The sequence below is a fragment of the Salminus brasiliensis genome, chromosome 19 (assembly GCF_030463535.1).
Source record: "Salminus brasiliensis chromosome 19, fSalBra1.hap2, whole genome shotgun sequence".
Lineage (NCBI taxonomy): Eukaryota > Metazoa > Chordata > Actinopteri > Characiformes > Bryconidae > Salminus > Salminus brasiliensis.
The window spans coordinates 6,796,740-6,810,331 of record NC_132896.1 but is presented as its reverse complement, the minus strand read 5'-3'; positions in this window follow the sequence as shown (position 1 = coordinate 6,810,331).

Below are 13,592 nucleotides of genomic sequence, written 5' to 3'. Positions count from 1 at the left end.
ACCTACACCTAAACCGTATCTTAATCTACTACACCTAAACCTAATTCTAAACCTAACGATGACCTAAACCTACACCTAAACCTAACTCTAACCTTAATGTAACCCCAACTTAACCTAACCCCTACACTAACCAGTGTAATGTACCTAATTTACCATTACCTGAACCTACACCTTAACCTAAACCTAACCATGACCATAACCTAAACCTACACATACACCTACACCTACACCTACACCTACACATACACCTACACCTACACCTAAACCTAAACCTAACCATAACCTAAACCTACACCTAACCCTAGACCTAAACCTTAACGTAACCCACTACACATAAACCTAATTCTAACCTAAACTTAACATAACCTACACCTACACCTAAACCTTAACTTAACCCATTACACCTAAACCTATTTCTAAACCTAATGATGATCTAAACCTACATCTAAACCTAAACCTAACCATAACCTACACCTATACCTTAACCCAACCATCTAGACCTAAACCTAAACCTTAACTTAACTTACTACAACTAAACCTAATTCTAACCTAACCTAAACTTACCCTAACCTACACCTGAACATAAACCTCAACTTAACCTACTGCACCTCAACCTAATTCTAACTTTAATGTAACCTAAACTTAAACTACTATGCTAAACCTAAACCTTAACTTAACCTACTGCACCTAAGCCTAAACCTTAACTTAACTTACTGCACCTAAACCTTAACCTTAACTTAACCTACTACACCTAAACCTTAACTTAACCTACTACATCTAAACCTTAACTTAACCTACTGCACCAAGCCTAAACTGTAACTTAACCTACTGCATCAAAGCTTAAACCTTAACTTAACCTACTACCCATAAACCTGACCCTTAACTTAACCTACTACACATAAACCTAAACCTTAACTTAACCTACTGCACACAAACCTAATTCTAAGCAGGTTAAACTATTTGTAATACTCTTGATTTCAGAAGAAACAATGCATAATCTGGCGTCCCAATACTTTTGTCTATATGGTGGATCACACTAGTGTAAAACACCTGGCTCACTCAAATACCCTCCCCTGTGTTTTCTGTAGGTTTTCTGGTTCTTTACTAAATGTTAAGGAGTGATGCTGCTGCCATGCTGTTATGTTTAATGTTGGTATTAGGTCACACTTTACCTATGAAAGAAATGTAGGAAGCTCAGGGCAATGATAGCTCTCTGACAGATGAAGCTGAACAGGTTTTCTCACTCACGTAAAGGCACAGAGTGGCACGTCTGGCACCAGCTGAGCTTTCTAAGGAGGAATGCACTGGGGAGAGATATACCTGCAGCGAATGAAGCAAACATACAGCTGCCCTTGACCTTTCTGTCAAACCTTAACAATATGCTTCTAGTCAAATCAGCTCTGGAAGGTTCCCAGGCTGGTTCATCAGCCTCTTTTCAAAGGTAAGCAGGCGTTTCTGAACGGCTACACCCTGAACAATTCTGAACATCACAGTGAATTTGTAAAGAATCATTCAGATCTAACTGGCGGTCATTAACAGTCTGGCTTCATCAGGGTGAGTAATTCTCTGAGGGGGTCTCGGGGTTTGCTCCATACGTTGGTGCTTTGCGCCGGATTACCTCAGACTGTAAGAATCTGCTGCAGCTGACTTATGAGCCTGGTTCACGTTCTATGAAAACATTACAAAGAATGCTGGTAGCGTGTCTTTCCATGGAATAGACAGCATTAGGTTGCAGAGACATGCATATCGCTGCCGTCCAATGAAAAACATGTATCTCCATTTTTGTCCGATTTTAGTTTTCTCCCTCGTTTGAACCCTGGGAATAATTCTGGATGAATAGGCCAATAGAAATGCTTTAAATTACTTGGAATAAACTCTTCCATTCAAAGTTAAGAACATCTTTGCCTTCTCCTGTAAAGTCTCCATTTTGGAGATACATGGTTTTCATTGGACAGTGACAATATCCTTTTTCTTTGCCCAGAGAAGGTATAATAATGTATTCTGGGATGTGTAGGCCTTAACGGATCCACCAAACCCACACAGTGCGGATTCAGGTCAATGAATGCAAGGAGGCCAAAGGTTCACCCGAGCGGTGGCAAACAGAGAGCGCCACAGAGAGAGCAGCAATAAGACTGAGCAGCCTCTGGTGTATGCTCAAGGTGGAGAACCCGGACATCATTGTAAAGCCACCTGACAAAGTCTCCAAATCACCTTGTTTACTATAGAAGGACCAGCAGTAACCTTCAAGCACATGTTGGATTTGGGTTAAGATCTGTTTTTGTAAACAAAATACACTACGTGTCCAAATGTTTGTAGACACCTTTTAAATTAATGCATTCATGGAATTAATGCAATTTGAAATTGCACTCATTGCTGCCACGGATGTGCAAATGCATACACACAGCTTGTGTAGTCCTTGTAGAGAAGTACTGCCAATAGAATAGGACTCTCTGGAGCAGATCAACATTAACCTATTGGCACCATGCTGCCTAATGCCAGGCATGAGTTGGGGAGTTGGGGGTGAGGCAAGCTGGTGATTATCCAACATCCTGACCTCACTAATACTCCACTGAATGCAATCAAATCCTCACTGCAATGCTCCAAAATCTAGAATCTAGAATCTACACGTAAACAGTAAGCAGCAGTGTTATACAGTTTCTGAGCACTTCTATTAATCGGCGTCTCGTGAAATCAGCTGTGCGCTCAGTACTGTCCAACGTCTATCTGTGGACGAGGTTTTTTTTTTATGTTTAGATGCGTAAAACACAGCATATTGCTTTGTTATCAACGCGATCGCTAACAATGCTAACCTAGGACAATGCTAATAATGCTAAACACCGCATAAAACGCTGGTAAAGGATCATCAAACTGGTTAAACTCCAAATTCTTAAGCTAACTAACATTTACGGCATTTAGCTGACGCTCTTATCCAGAGCGACATACAAGGTTACTTGTATTACAGAGGTGGGCCAATGTAGTGTTCGGAGTCTTTCCCAAGGACTTTTATAGCACAGCATAGTCACCTAGACCAGGAATCGAACCCCAGTCTCCCACATGGTGTGGCAGCTCACTGGCAGGTAATGGTGTTACCTGTTGCTCCACACCAACCAGTTTAATGTCATTCCCAGCTCAGACATCCGATTTCCGAGGTAAATGGAACCCAGCTTAAGTATGAATTTTGGATGTTTAATATTTACTGTCATCTGCATTACATACAGTACTACATACTCAAAAACTAGTTAGTATTACCAGTTAGTACGCGATTGGGACGCCCCTATTACTTATTAGCTACATTAGCTTCATAGCACAATGTAAAACGTAGAGTAACCAGCCAGCTCCAACTATGGCAACCGAGGCACAGCTAACCATCACTTCTGGAACTTATCACCTTCTTGGAGAGGGGCTACTGACTACTGACTACATTGACCACAGCAAGCCAAGTGAAGGCACACGCCCTGGTCAGAGGAATCATGTTAACCAGCTGAAATCCAGGCATTTTTAAAGGGGAAATTAGAATTTTGTATCTTAGGTTATCTGCGTTCTGCTCTTAGCTTTAATCAATGATACGTGTTTGTTCTTGTTAGCAAGTCAAGACATCGGAAGTTCCTTACATTCTGCAACCCTAGTTTGATTCAATGATTTGTGTTTGACCTTCAATGTTTCATGGAACTATTTCTTACAGAGCAAAAACAGGCGTAGCACTCAACCCAGAAAGCTTCAGCTAACAGTGGAACTCAGACACCTGTTCAACAGGAGTGAGGAGGATCTCATTGTTCTTGAGACTTGGCTGGGAGGCAGTGGTGCCGGCACAAACACTGGAGCTAGATTCCAGGAGACGCATTCCTTCAGCAAGCAGAGACCAGCGTTGCGGAGCTGAGGAGTGAGTCAGGTCCTGCGGAAGAGAAAGCAGCTCTCCAGTGCTGTGCTGGAGCAAGCCAGCCATGATCACAAGATAATGCCCAAAGATTACAGCCTGAATAGCTGTGCTGGCAGTGAGATAATCACATCCATTTAATTAACTTTTCCAAGAAACAGACTGAGGTGATCCTCTCCAGACGGCCTTTTGTTGCAGGGTAAACAATTTTAACCTTTGCCTTGGCATGTCTGAAGCCTACAGGTTTATAATTTGTAAATAGTCTTAAATGTTCTCAAATGTTCTAAAAGGCATATGCTTACTCATATGGAACTCCCAGTCACCTCGCTTTGACTGCATTGAGAGTGGTTTAGCTTAGCGGGTTTGTTGCAGTGTTGCAGATGCAGAAAACCTGGTAGCTATGGTAATGGTAGCTGATAAAAGCCATGCGACTGCCCCGGCACTGCTGGTTTCAGCCATTCCTGGCTGTAGACCTTTTTCTACAGTTAGTAGAAATGTGCAGGCCATCCTACACAACCTCAACCACAATACACAAGCTTCCTCAAAGGCATTTTCAGCCAGGATTTCTTTTCAGACATCATCATAGGATAAAAAAAGCTTTTCTTGGAAGCTTCTATTTTCTCAGTTTTATGTACACTGTATGGACAAAAGTATTGGGACACCTACACATTTCATCTATTGAGTTTGTATGACCATCCAGTCTAAATCCATAGACTTTAATATGGAGTTGGGCCCTCTTTGCAGCTCGAACAGCAGTTTAGCAGAGTCAGCAGAGCGTTGGAGACTTTTCTGCACTATGCTTTGAGCTTTATGTACACCATATGGACAAAAGTATTGGGACACCTACACATTTCACCTACTGAGTTTGTATGACAATCCAGTCTAAATCCATAGGCTTTAATATGGAGTTGGGCCCTCTTTGCAGCTCGAACAGCAGGTCAGCAGAGTCAGCAGAGCGTTGGAGACTTTTCTGCACTATGCTTTGAGCTCAGCATTCGGCCCTGACCCCACTCTGTAACTTTACGTGGTCTGACACTTCCTGGCTGAGTTTCTGTGGCTCCTAAACGCTTCCACTTTTTAATAATATCACTCACAGTTGATGGTGGAAGATCTAGTAGGGGAGAAATTTCACCAGCTGACTTGTTGTTGTTGTTGCAGTGGTGGCTCCTATAACACACAGAACCACGCTGGAGTTCAGTGAGCTCTTTAGAACCTCCCATTATTTCACTAATGTGTGTAAGAAAGACCGACTGCATGGCTAGGGGCTTGATTTTATACACCTGTGGCAATGGGACTGAATGAACCACCTGAATTCAGTGATTAAAAGGTTTGTCCCAATACTTTTGTATGTGTATGTGATCAAAGCAGTTACATTGGTTGGCCACCATTGCTGCTTATCAGTGGTTCCCATCAGTTGATTAATGAGGTGACATTGGACCTTCAGAATGAGCCCGGATTGTGCACCTGATTTTAACCCCTTTACCATGTGACTGAGACCGAAGGTTGAGGAGTGGTCATCCAGGGCTACTTGTGAAACTCACAGATGGAAGGAATGTATCACACTCTGAAAGGACAGGCAGGGGAAAGTCTCACAGTTTCACTCATGCACTTTCCTGTGTGATCCGGCATTTTTCTACATCCTGGGATGAGACGGATGAGTGGAAAAAAGGCAGGGAGGTGTGAAATGGCTGCTAAATCCAAAATGGAACAGAGGCTGGAGCCTGCCTCAAATTCTGACCTCCACCCCCTTGCTCCTTCACAGAGAGGTGATACCACACTGACGTCAGTGTTGGGGAGAGGGAGTACCAGTTAGGAAACGGGTCGTCCAGGACGGAATCCCCGCTCACTGCATTCCAGAGAAACGTGCGGCCTATGGGCTGCTCAGCTTCATGTCAGTAGCTCCCCTCTCCCACACCATCATGAGACGGCTCCATGAGTCAGGGCGGAGGAACGTCAGGGAGCGAGGTTATCAGCTCCAGAACCTTATTTAAACACAGCTCTATTAATGGCATTTTACTGTACTGTGGTAAATACCAGACCTCATCATCTGAAATCCATCTGCTCTCTCTCTCTTAAACAACACTCAAAAGGATACTTTGGCTAAAAACCTCAGAATGTACAGTTCCGTAGTCAATCAGCGTAGACGTATTTGGTGTCTTAAGCCAAAAGCTAAAAGGCAAATGTAGGTAACAAGTCATTATAATGTTTAATTACTTCAATTACTTCAGCTTTTAGCAGTAGAATGAAAGAGGCAAACATCAGACACCGAACATCGTCTTGGTGAGGGGTGAGAGCAATGGAGAAATAGTGTAAATTGGGTTTTTTTAAGCTGTTTTGTCTCGACAGTCCTGCAGTTACATAAACACTACTCCAGTGGGAGTTCTCTGTATGTATGACTTCTTAAACTGACCTCCCTGCCATCCCGCTACTCCCTGTTCGTCCCTCCATTCAGTGAAAAACTCCTTTCTTGTTACACAACATTAGCCGAGCTTGAAATCAGCCCCACTTAATGTTGATGGGAGAGAAGAAGCCTATGACCATAGAAGGCAGCCACACATTCCTGCCGGGGACATTTATTAGCCTGTAAATCTCTCTCTATTAAGCCCAGCCGGCTACGCTGCAGAGGATCTCTCTACACCACCGGCAAATTACTCAGAAAACATGTGATATTATATTTAACACTTCGTACTGCATTGCTTTACATATGAATGTTTTTTTTATATTTCAAACACAGTTCTGCATCTCCAGCAGAGCTGCAGTCAGGGTTAAGGGCTGACTAATGTAAAGGTTAATTGGTTAAAAGGTACCATAAAACCTTTGCCACTGCAGGGGGCTGCCGTGCAAAGTGGCTGAAATCCTCCCATGGGGAGCCATACATCTAGCTATCGTAATGAATAACACACTATGGTGAGTGACTCACTCAGCTGCAATTCTGTACACTAATAAAAGTCAGATATGTATTTCACCAAAAAAATGGAGGAAATTACATAACTCCGTTTACACACCGCAGTAAGACAAGCTGCATGTTTTTGCAATCATCTGCACAATAGATGCTTTCTTTCACGGACTGGATGAGTGTATGGTGAGCAGAACAGGACATAGTTTCCCAGCTTTTTCCTTTTTTATTGATTTTTTCCCTAATTAGACTTCCAGTGAGGAGGTCAGTGTCCTTAGCACGAGGGTCCACAGTGGCAGGAGTCTAAACGCACATGGTGTGGATTTGTGGGTGGTAGATTGGAGGCGGAAATATGAGCCCAATGAGAGAATCCGTTTATTCATGATTCAAACATCATCCAGCTCAGTACATGTTTGTTTATCCTCTGCTGGTCACTTTCTGGAGGCTGTGGGATGGACAGAGAAAGAGAAAGAGAGTGGACACTCTGTCCTCTGTGACTTCTGAGTCTTGCACAGGTTCAACTCGTTCAGCGCAGGTTAGATCAGGTCACCCAGCTTCAGACCAACAGTGGAACTTCTGTCATTAACCTGCGGGAGCGTCCCATTTGCATACTAATTACTAATTACTAATTCTAACTAGTTTTTGAGTATAAAGTATGAAGTATACATAATCATAATTATAGATAATCAAGTGTGGCATAACAAAGGTGCATGACAGTGATGTATGTTGGCATAGCAACGCTGTATCACTTCCTGTAAGTACAAAGCAGATTAGTCTGTTATTAATTAGTGTACCAACCTGCTGAACCCGTGCTATTAGGTGCATGACAATGATGTATAAGGTGCATGACAGTGATGTATGTTGGCATAGCAACGCTGTATCACTTCCTGTAAGTACAAAGCAGATTAGTTTGTTATTATTTAGTGTACCAACCTGCTGAACCCGCGCTATTAGAACTAATATGTAGTCTATACCTCATAGTATTAGTGTGTAGTACGCAATTGGGACGCAGCCTACCTTGTCTCTTCTGTGACTTTTCACATGCCCAGGACATGTGCATCTGTGTTTGGGCGTGTGATCTCACAACTAAACCCCTCTAAGCTCCGCCCCTTACCTGACTTTGATCTGGAGGCCTATCTAACTCCTGTAAAGCTCATTAGCCCTGGTTCTATAGACCCTTGCTTAGCCTGAGTTCTGCAAACCTGGGTTCTGCCCGGTGTTTCTGTTTGTTTGGGTTTAGTGTATATTTACCTTTCCTTTAATATTTGGACTGATTATAGATTTACCTGTGTGTCACCTGTCTGCCCTGACGACAACGGGTTTTGTCTTAACCCCAGCTGAAGTCATTCTGCACATGCAGCTTCCCTCACTCTCCCATTCATTGCATTATGCAGTTTCATGCTTTTCTGTTGACTGTATCTTTTCCGTTCTGTAGTACTGCCCAAAGGGACACAGTGCACTTGTGGATATGACCAACTTGTTCCAGTGTGGACAGAGGGAAACGAGGCTATGTACAATGGCAGGAAACGGAAACTGTTATGGGACGAGTCAAACGGGGAGGTACAAGTGGCTCAGTGAAGGGCAGAGACGCTCATGAGTGGCTACACAGCTCATATTGCTGCCATACATGCTGGCAAAAACTGACTGAAGTGCACCAGGACCTGTGAGGTAAAGCTTCAAGCATTTAAGTTTCCATAAGCAGGGCAACCTCAGTGATATCATGGCGTGGTCTGTCCTCAAAGTCATCTACTGTAAACAGCTGTGCAAAAACCTCTTTTATTACTCAGCCTGGAGCCTCAGACTGGCCGTTTCAGACAGAACTTGCCCAAGTGCATTGTGCACTAGTCACATATTCTGACTAAAGTGCAATTTCTAGGCAATAATCCAAAACACATTTGTATATTAAATATAAATATTTCATTAAGAAATGGATTTAAACTTAATGTTGTTTATGTTGTCCTAGTAGAAAGAATAATAGATCAATTTGAGTATATATATATATACTACATCCCGAAGCCTCTGCGTCATAGAAGGCCAAGCAAGAAATTGAAGGCCCCTTCGTATGCAGCCTAGAAATTCAGCCTACGTCCAGAGCGATTTCCAGGACGCAAATTGATGTATCCTTTCTAGCCCTTGCTTACCCACAGTTCTCTGCGTATATACAGCACAGACAAAAAGATTAGTTTAGGTGTAGATTAGGGTGTAGGTTAAGATTAGGTTTGGGTGTAGATTAGGGTGTAGGTCAAGATTAGGTTTAGGTGTAGATTAAGGTGTAGGTTAAGATTAGTTTAAGATTATGTTTAGGTGTAGATTAAGGTGTAGGTTAAGAGTAGGGTTAGATTATGTTTAGGTATAGATTAAGGTGTAGGTTAAAAGTAGGGTTAGATTAGGTTTAGGTGTAGATTAAGGTGTAGGTTAAGATTAGATTAAGATTAGGTTTAGGTATAGATTAAGGTGTAGGTTAAGAGTAGGGTTAGATTAGGTTTAGGTGTAGATTAAGGTGTAGGTTAAGATTAGATTAAGATTAGGTTTAGGTGTAGATTAAGGTGTAGGTTAAGAGTAGGGTTAGATTAGGTTTAGGTGTAGATTAAGGTGTAGGTTAAGATTAGATTAAGATTAGGTTTAGGTGTAGATTAAGGTGTAGGTTAAGAGTAGGGTTAGATTAGGTTTAGGTGTAGATTAAGGTGTAGGTTAAGATTAGATTAAGATTAGGTTTAGGTGTAGAATAAGGTACATAGGTCAATATTTTACATTGTCCTGTAGTGAACCTGTTAATTGAATGTAAATGTAATTAATTACTCTACATAATTATGTCATTTTATAGCAAAACACCAGCGATAACTCAAAAACTCAATAACTCAATAACCAACTAAGTCTTCTTAGGAGTGTTAAAGTGTTCCGTATTCTCTGTTTCCTTCTTTTACACAAGTGTGATTATGATGAACATGTTGTAATGAATGACCTTGCTTTCAGCAGAAGGCCGACGCCCTGGCTGACCTGCAGCAGCTGAGGCAACTGGGCTGGAGGTGAAGCCGGCTGTGCTATCTGTGCTCTCTGCTAATGTAGTCATGGATTTCATAAATCAGTCCTCTCTGTGTCCTCTCATCATCATAACCCGACTGTCAACAACTTTTCAGGAGAGGAGAGACGCACCAATTTTTGGGTCTCAGCAGATTTTTAGCAAAGGTTCCCACGTCTCTAGAATGCTGGTGTGTGTAAAGGGGTGTCAGCCTCTAATTTACTCAATAACCTCAGCTGTCAGAACTGGAGTTATGAGGTTTCCGTGGAGCAGCAGTGAATTGCAGAGCTGCGAGAGACGCTGCTTTCTGCAACACTGGAGAATGCCTGAAAAACACAGTAGTAATAAAGTTCTTAAGAAGTCACCGGTCTGTACAGCAGTTCATCCAAAACCTCCACTAAACCCATCAGACATAAACAGTCTTCCACTCTGAAATTACAGGAACAGATCTGATATTAAACACCAGCATCTCTCTGCTTTGCTCTCCAGCTGCTGATAAACTGGCCAAGAGTCTCCCACTCCTTGTCCAATCATTCTTGAGGAATCTGGACACCACATGTGCTCTGATTCTTCCTCGACCACGTACTGAGGCAGGTATCTCTAACAGGGTGCGGCTGAGAGACAGAGAGAGAGAGAGATCCCTCAACCCTTTCTGTCTGTATTGCTGCCAAATCATCTGATAAATACTCACTTCTGCTTGTGTTTTATGTATAATGTATAATATTATTGTTAATTGCTTTGCCAATAATGCAACATTTATTCTCATTAATGAGTGAGTGAATGAATGAGAGAGAGCTTGTAAAAAATGAGTGAGTGAATAAATGAATGAGTTAGTGAATGATGGAGCAATTGAGTGAGTGAATGAGCGAGTGAGTTTGTGAGTGAATGAGCGAGTGAGTGAATGAATAAGTGAGTGAGCTAGTGAGTGAAATAGTGAGTGAATGAGTGAGTTAGTGAGTGAATGAGCGAGTGAGTGAGTGAGTCAATGAATAAGTGAGTGAGCTAGTGAGTGAATTAGTGAGTGATTGAGTGAGTGAATGAGTGAGTGAGTGAGCTAGTGAGTGAATTAGTAAGTGAATGAGTGAGTTAGTGAGTGAATGAGCGAGTGAATGAGTGAGTTAGTGAGTGAATGAGTGAGTTAGTGAGTGAATGAGCAAGTGAGTGAGTGAGTGAATGAATAAGTGAGTGAGCTAGTGAGTGAAATAGTGAGTGAATGAGTGAGTTAGTGAGTGAATGAGTGAGTTAGTGAGTGAATGAGCGAGTGAGTGAGTGAGTCAATGAATAAGTGAGTGAGCTAGTGAGTGAATTAGTGAGTGATTGAGTGAGTGAATGAGTGAGTGAGTGATTGAGCGAGTGAATGAGCGAGTGAATGAGCGAGTGAGTTAGTGAGTGAATGAATAAGTGAGTAAGCTAGTGAGTGAATGAGTGAGTGATTGAGTGAGTGAATTAGTGAGTGATTGAGCGAGTGAGTTAGTGAGTGAATGAATAAGTGAGTAAGCTAGTGAGTGAACGAGTGAGTGATTGAGTGAGTGAGTGAGTGAATTAGTGAGTGATTGAGCGAGTGAGTTAGTGAGTGAATGAATAAGTGAGTAAGCTAGTGAGTGAATGAGTGAGTGATTGAGTGAGTGAGTGAATTAGTGAGTGATTGAGCGAGTGAGTTAGTGAGTGAATGAATGAGGGAGTGAGCTAGTGAGTGAATTAGTGAGTGACTGAGCGAGTGGTTGAGTGATTTAGTGATTGAATGAGTGAGTGATTTAGTGAGTGAATGAGTGAGTGAATGAGTGAGTGAATGAATAAGTGAGTGAGCTAGTGAGTGAATAAGTGAGTGCTTGAGCGAGTGAATGAGTGAGTGATTGAGAGAGTGAATGAGCGAGTGAGTTAGTGAGTGAATGAATAAGTGAGTGAGCTAGTGAGTGAATTAGTGAGTGATTGAGCGAGTGAATGAGCGAGTGAGCTAGTAAATTAATGAGTGAGCTAGTGAGATAATAGATTAGTGAGTGAGCTAATAAGAGAAAGAATGAGATGGTGAGTAAGCTAATGAGCGGATGAATGAGTGAGGGAGCTAGTGAGTCGATGAGTAAGTAAATGAATGAGTAAGTGGGCTAATGAGTCAATAAGTGAGTGAGTGAATAAATGAATTAGCTAGTGAGTGAATGGCTGAAAAAAATGAGCTAGTGAGCAAATGAGTGAGTGAGCTAGTGAATGAGTGAATCAATGAGTGAGTGAGCTAGTGAATGAATGAATCAATGAGTGAGTAATTGAATGAGTGAACAAGCAAGTTAGTGAGTAAATGAGTATGTGGATGAATAAGTGCATGAATGAGTGAGTGAGCTAGTAGGTGAACAAGTGTGTGAGCTAGTGAGTGAATAAGTGAGTAAATAAATGAGCGAGTGAGCTAGTGAATGAGTGAATCAATGAGTGAGTGAATGAGTGAATAAATGAATGAGTGAACAAGTGAGTTAGTGAGTAAATGAGTGTGTGGATGAATAAGTGCATGAAGGAGTGAGTGAGCTAGTAGGTGAATAAGTGTGTGAGCTAGTGAGTGAACAAGTGAGTGAATGAATAAATGAGTTGAGTAAGTGTCCTAGTGAGTGGATGAGTGAGTGAATGAAAGAGAGTGAGAAAAGGAGAAAGAGATTGAGGATGTCAAGAGAGACTGAGAGTGAGACAGAGAACGCGAGTAAGAGAGTGACACTGAAACCGAGAGACAAACTGGACGCTGCTCCCATAAGCATGGTGTGTATTGTGTAACAGGGGAGGCAGTACTCTATTATTAACTGTGGAGCACATCAACATATGATCCAGTATATGATCTATAATATGGGAATGCTTAGAAGAAAGCAGAAAGCAGAGGCAGCAGATATGATTTACAGAGCATTCCAGGCAGCGCCGGGCCTTTCTTCAGGCAACATCAACAGGGAGCGTGCCCGGGCCATGGAGGAGAGAGTGTGTGTGAGTGAGTTATTCCTAAAGCCCTCAGGCGAAGACTACCTTACACTTCCAAACCCAGAGAACACGCTGCCAACCGGGGATCACATCATCCTTGACAGCTATTCTTCAGCTGGAGAAACATTCAGTAAACAAGTCCCACTTGTCTGAACCCGGAATTATGGCAGTCCCACAAACCTGTTTGGCTAACCTCAGGAGAGGAGCTATCCTTTCAGCCCGCGGAGAACTGAGCTGAAGGGTGTTCGGGAAGATGAAAGGCGTGAGGGACGGAACGAGAGCATTCCAGCAGATTCCCTACCGAGTTACAATATTTGGAAGAGCGCAGTTTCAAAGTTAATCACTGTGCAGAGCAAATATTCCACAAGTGAGGAAAAGGGTATTCCCTTCGGGAGTGTGCGGTGAAAGAGCGAGCTGGTCTGGCAACGTGCTCCCAGGAGAATTCTACACTGCTTCTCTTTGTCATTGGAATGGTATTTGTTTCTCTCTCTTCTCTCTTTTGCAAGAGAAGGTGAATTCTGTCTGAGGCCGAGCAGGCTGATGTTTACTCCTCAGCTGACACCACACCCATTCCCTCACCTTTCTCTCAATCTTTATGTACTCTTACACGTTTATGATCACAGTGGGTTTTTTTTTTCTTATCTACGGTCAAAACCTCTCCAGCTGCTGCTGTGTGCTTTTCTGTGCTGTATGTATTTCTCCTCTTGATATTCAATCACTGTCAAAGCAAAAGCGTGTGTGTCCATATCAGTAACCTAACAGAAGACATTCCAAAATATTATTATAACTCTTAATGGAAGATTCATGCCATAAACATGTCATGATCCATAACACTGGCATAACCATGCCATAAGCAT